We start from the raw sequence: 6288 nt of genomic DNA on the forward strand, positions 1-6288 counted from the left end.
CACCGATTGTTGATTTTCCTTAGCCAGTCCCGATACCATTAAAAATAAATCACAACCTAAGTAAATTAATCAAAATGACATCAGAGGCCATACAACTGCCGAGAAGGATGAAGAGTAACATTGTAACAAAAGCTGTTAAGATGCTGAAAATGGAAACAAAGACAGACAAGTGAGATTGCTTTCTGAGAGATCCAAGAGATCAAAATGAAATTTCCTCCATGAGTTTATGGTGAAAGATATGAATGGACAAGTCATAAGAAAGTGATGAAACGAAGGTCGTTCAGAGGTGGCGGTAATACACAGAAGACGTCTGCAGATCAGACATCAATAAGCAAGGCCCTGAGGAGACTTCACTGCTGTCAGAATTGTCGAGGAATTCTTACTAAAATGGAAAGACAATCTAAAGGAATCTACAGGAACGTAATAGAAGAGGAGAGCAATATGTGTATCTAATATTGGATAAAATTCAGTGCGCTTCATAATCTTAGTTAAGTTCTAGATGGAGAGATAGAGAGAGATAGATATATAGATAGATAGATAGATAGATAGATAGATATGAAATAGATAGTAGATAGATAATAGATACATAGAGGATAGAGATAGATACAGTAGATAGATAGATACAAAAGAGGAAAATTGCTGCACAAGACAGAAAAGCACTAATTAAGGACAAAACAATCGCCCAGAAATACAAGAATAGCAAAAAAAGCAGCACTCTCCAGTAGAAAAAATGAACAGAGTTTATTCACCCACCTAGATAATAGATAGATAGATAGATAGATAATAGATAGATAAATAGATAGATAATAGATAGATAGATAGATAGATAGATATGAGATAGATAGATAGATAGATAGATAGATAGATAGATAGATAGATAGATAGATAGATAGATAGATAGATATGAGATAGATAGATAGATATGAGATAGATGATAGATAGATAGATAGATAGATAGATAGATATGAGATAGATAATAGATAGATAGATGATAGATAGATAGATATGAGATAGATAGATAGATAGATAGATAGATAGATATGAGATAGATAGATAGATAGATATGAGATAGATAGATAGATAGATAGATAGATAGATAGATAGATAGATAGATAGATAGATATGAGATAGATAGATAGATAGATCGATACAGTTGAAACCAGAAGTTTACATACACTATATAAAAAGACACAGATGCATGTTTTTCTCAATATCTGACATGAAATCAGAATAAACCTTTCCTGTTTTTGGTCAATTAGGATTATCATAATTATTATTATTTGCCAAATGCCAGAATAATTAGAGAAAGAGAATGTTTTAAGGCATTTTTATTACTTTCTGCAATGTCAAAAGTTTGCATACACTCAGATTACTATGCCGTTAAACAATCCTGGACTGCCCATATGATGATGTCATGTGTTTGGAAGCTTCTGTTAGGTTCGTTGATTAGAGACACACCTGTGGATGTATTTAAACGCACACCTGAAACACACTGCTTCTTTGTGTAGCATCATGGGAAAGTCTAAAGAAATCAGCCAAGATATCAGGAAGAGAATTGTGGACTTGCAAAAGTCTCGCTCAACCTTGGGTGCAATTTCAAGATACCTGAAGGCGCCTCGTTCATCTGTACAAACAATTATACACAAGTACAAACAAGATGGGGACGTCCGGCCATCATACCGCTCAGGAAGGAGACGTGTTCTGTGTCCCAGAGATGAACATGCTTTGGTCCGACATGTGCATATCAACCCAAGAACAAAAGCAAAAGACCTTGTGAAGATGACGGCGGAAGCGGGTAAGATTGTGTCACTATCAACAGTGAAACGAGTACTGTATCAACATAGGCTGAAAGGCCACTCTGCCAGGAAGAAGCCATCACTCCAAAAGAAACATAGAAAAGCCAGAATAATTTTGCAAATGCACACAGGAACAAAGACCTACATTTGTGGAGACATGTCCTGTGGCCTGACGAAACTAAAATGGAACTTTTTGGCCATAATGACCATCGTTACGTTTGGAGGAAAAAGGGAGAAGCTTGGAAGCCTAAGAACACCATCCCAACTGTGAAACATCATGTTGTGGGGTGGTTTTGTTGTAGGAGGGACTGGTGCACTTCACAAAATAGATGGCATCATGAGGAAAGAAGATTATGTGGAAATACTGAAGCAACATCTCAAGACATCAGCCAGGAAGTTAAAGCTTGGGTGGAAATGGGTCTTCCAAATGGACAATGACCCGAAGCATACTGCCAAACTGGTTACAAAGTGGCTTAAGGATAACAAAGTCAATGTTTTGGAGCAGCCATCACAAAGCCCTGATCTCAACCTTATTGAAAATTTATGGGCAAAGGTGAAAAGGCAGGTGTGAGCAAGGCGACCAACAAACATGGCTCAGTTACACCAGTTTTGTCAGGAGGAATGGGTCCAAATTTCAACTAACTATTGTGAGAAGCTTGTGGAAGGATATCCAAAACGTTTGACCCAAGTCATACAGTTTAAGGGTAATGGTACCAAATATAAATGAAATGTATGAAAACATTTGACTTTGCAGAAAGTAATAAAAATGCCTTAAAACATTATCTCTCTCTCTCATTATTCTGGCATTTGGCAAATAATAATAATTATGGTAATCCTAATTGACCAAAAGCAGGAAAGGTTTATTCTGATTTCATGTCAGATATTGAGAACAACATACATCTGTATCTTTTTATGTAGTGTATGTAAACGTCTGGTTTCAACAGTAGATAGATAACGTACCTCCCAACTTTTGAAAAGAAGGAAGAGGGATACTATGTGCGCCGCAGCTTTTTTTTTTTTTGCACTAGGCCACGCCTAGATAGATAGATAGATAGATATCAGATAGATAGATAATACTGTAGATAGGTATGATATGAAAAAATATTAGGTGGGAGATCGTGAACATGTATAACTCTATGTGGGAGATTTATCAAACTGGTCTAATGTAGAACTGGCTTAGTTGCCCATAGAAACCAATCAGATTCCACCTTTTATTACTCAAAGATCCTTTGGAAAATGAAAGGTGGAATCTGATTGGTTGCTATGGGTAACTAAGCCAGTTCTACTTTAGACCATGTAGTACTAGTATTATGAAATAACAGAAGGTGCACTATCCACTGGCTCACCCAATGCCAATAATGGGGTATAATAGAGTTGTATATAATGATAGGCACACCTCCAGGAGGTGAACCTATCATTATATACAACTCTACTTCAGACTACTTTGATAAATCTCTCCCCTAAGCAGTGGGTGTTGATGGTGGCATCCTATTACTGGTGGCAGGCTATCTCAGAGAGTCAGAAACTGACAGACCTGAGGACTTTTGGCGCTCTCTCTGGGCCATGTATGCAAATGTATAAAACTTATTTTAGTACATAGTATTTCAGAAAAATTATTTTGTAAGTTAGGGTAAAGGGATTGTGGATTCTTCCTGGACCCCCAGGCAGTCCTGCCAAAAGCACAGTTGCCCCATTTTCCCTGCCTATAATCTGATCTTGCCCAGCACTGTACAGCATCTGCCACTCTGTAATGCCATGCTCCCCTTATATCAGTGAATGGTGAAATTCTCAGGTCCCCCCCACCCACTGATGGGTATGTTACCAATTATTCTAGCAATATGCTTTAAAGGGGTTGTCCGCCTTCCAACATTTATTTTTCGTCCAGATGGCTTAAAAATGTATATAAAGTCATACCTCACCAATACTATTGTCTTCTTTTGTAGCAGGGGAGTTTTTGGGCCTCACCAGGACCAGGGCGCAATTGCTGCCTCTGCACCCCCTATAGGATGCAGTGCGGATTGATGTGCAGGGGCAGAACACGTCTGCTGCTGGGAAGAGCACAGGCAAAAGAATGAGGTGGAATGGGCCTAGGCGAAGTTTTCAAAAATTCGATTCGGCTGCTTTGTCATGAATCACATTCCATTGTATGTAGCGGGTGCAATGACGGGGAATGGTGATTGCGCCAGCCCCCGTCATTGAAACCCAATGCTGATCGCGGCATCTGAGAGTCACTTTGAGTCCTTTTAGGGGTTAAAAAACAACATACCACATCCATTTGATTGCGGGTAGGCCGTCGTGGCCATGTTGATTGAAGTAAATGCACCAAATCCTTTGCACGCTGACGTGATGATGACGTTGATGATGACGTGATGATGATGCTCACTGATTATGTCACCACACCCGACCAGCGAGTGAGATTTGGTGCATTTTCGTTAATCAAGATGGCCACGACGGCCTCTAATAAAATGGATGAGGTGAGTATGTATTGTTTTTATTTTGCCGCCATTTCAGGAAATTCACCTTCATGACAAATCAAATTTTCCTGAAATTCGGATCGAAGTCCACTTTGTTAACTTTGATTTGCCCAACACTAGCCTAAATGAGAATTACTTATTTTACTTTATTTTATTAACACTACAGGGGCTGCCCCTTCATGGATTGCTGCCTTGTCGAGGCGGAGGCGCTTGTGTAGCTCTGTGTAGCTGTGAACTATGCCATGCAGGTCCACCCAAGACGGACAGGTCATAGCAGAGAGCTGAGATAAAATGCAAATCCCTGGAGTAGGAAATGGCAAACCACTCCAGTATTCTGCCAAGAAAACCCTATGGAGAGAATCAAAAGTCTACTCGATATGACACTGGAAGATGAGCCCCCAAGATCAGCAGGTGTCCAAAATGCTACTGGGGAAAAGTGGAGGGTAAGTACAAGTAGCGCCAGAAAGAATGAAGCAACTGGGCCAAAGTTGAAAGGATGCTCAGCTGCAGATGTGACAGGAGGTGAAAGGAAAGTCCGATGCTGTAAAGAACAGTATTGTATAGGAACCTGGAACGTAAGATCCATGAACCAAGGCAAGTCGGAGATGGTGAAAGGTGAGATGGCAAGACTCAACATCGACATCTTGGGAGTCAGTGAACTAAAATGGACAGGAATGGGTGAATTTAATTCAGCTGACCATTATATCTACTACTGTGGGCAAGAATCTCGAAGAAAGAATGGAGTAGCCCTTATAGTCAATAAAAGAGCGAAAAAAGCAGTACTGGGTTACAGTTAAAAAAAATGACAGAATGATCTCTGTTAAAATTTAAAGCAAACCATTCAACATCACTGTAATTCAAGTTTATGCCCCAACTAGAGATGCTGATGAGGCTTAAGCTGACCAATTCTATCAAGGCCTGCAAGACCTTCTAGAACTAACACCCCAAAAAATGTAACTCTTACCATAGGGGACTGGAATGCTAAAGTAGAAAATCAAAAGATAACTGGAATAACAGGCAATTTTGACCTCGGAGAACAAAATGAAGCAGGTCAGAGACTAATAGAATGTTGTCAAGATAACTCGCTGGTCATAACAAACACACTTTTCCAACAGCACAAAAAGACGACTATACACATGGAAATCACAGAATGGTCAATACCGAAATCAGATTGACTATATACTCTGCAGTCAGAGATGGAGAAGTTCTGTAAAGTCAGCAAAAACAAGACCTGGTGCTGACTGTGGTTCAGATCATCAGCTTCTTATTGCAAAATTCTAACTTAAATTGAAGAAAGTCAGAAAAGATGCCAGACCTTGCAATTATGACTTTAATAATATCCCTTATAAATATGCAGTGGAGGTTAAAAATATATTTAAGGGATTAAATCTGGTAGAAAGGGTACCTGAGGAGCTATGGACAGAGGTTCACAACATTTCGCAAGAGGCAGCAACAAGGAACATTCTAAAGAAAGAGAAGAGCAAGAGAGCAAAATAGCTGAGGAAAGAAGGGAAGCAAAAGGCAAAGGAGAAAGGGGACAATATCACCAGTTGAATGCAGACTTCCAGAGAATAGCAAGGAGGGATAAGAAAGCCTTTCTGAATGAGCAATGCAATAAATAGAAAACACAACAGAATGGGAAAAACAAGAGATCTTTTCAAGAAAATTAGAGACATCCAGGGAACATTTCACACTAAAATGGGCATGATAAAAGACAAAAATGGTAGGGACCTAACAAAAGTGGAAGAGATTAAGAAAAGATGGCAAGAATATACAGAACTGTACAAAAAAAATCTCAATTTCACTGATAACTAGAGTTGAGCGAACACCTGGATGTTCGGGTTCGAGAAGTTTGGCCGAACTTCCCGGAAATGTTCGGGTTCGGGATCCGAACCCGATCCGAACTTCGTCCCGAACCCGAACCCCATTGAAGTCAATGGGGACCCGAACTTTTGGGCACTAAAAAGGCTGTAAAACAGCCCAGGAAAGAGCTAGAGGGCTGCAAAAGGCAGCAACAT

The 6288-nt window shown here is 39.6% G+C and overlaps 1 pseudogene; it reads left to right on the forward strand.

The window, feature by feature from the left end:
• The first annotated feature begins 4647 nt into the window (after positions 1-4647).
• On the forward strand, positions 4648-5767 carry LOC121002367 (annotated as a pseudogene).
• Positions 5768-6288: the final 521 nt, after the last annotated feature.

Source organism: Bufo bufo, chromosome 5, assembly GCF_905171765.1.
Source record: "Bufo bufo chromosome 5, aBufBuf1.1, whole genome shotgun sequence".
NCBI classification, from domain to species: Eukaryota; Metazoa; Chordata; class Amphibia; order Anura; family Bufonidae; genus Bufo; species Bufo bufo.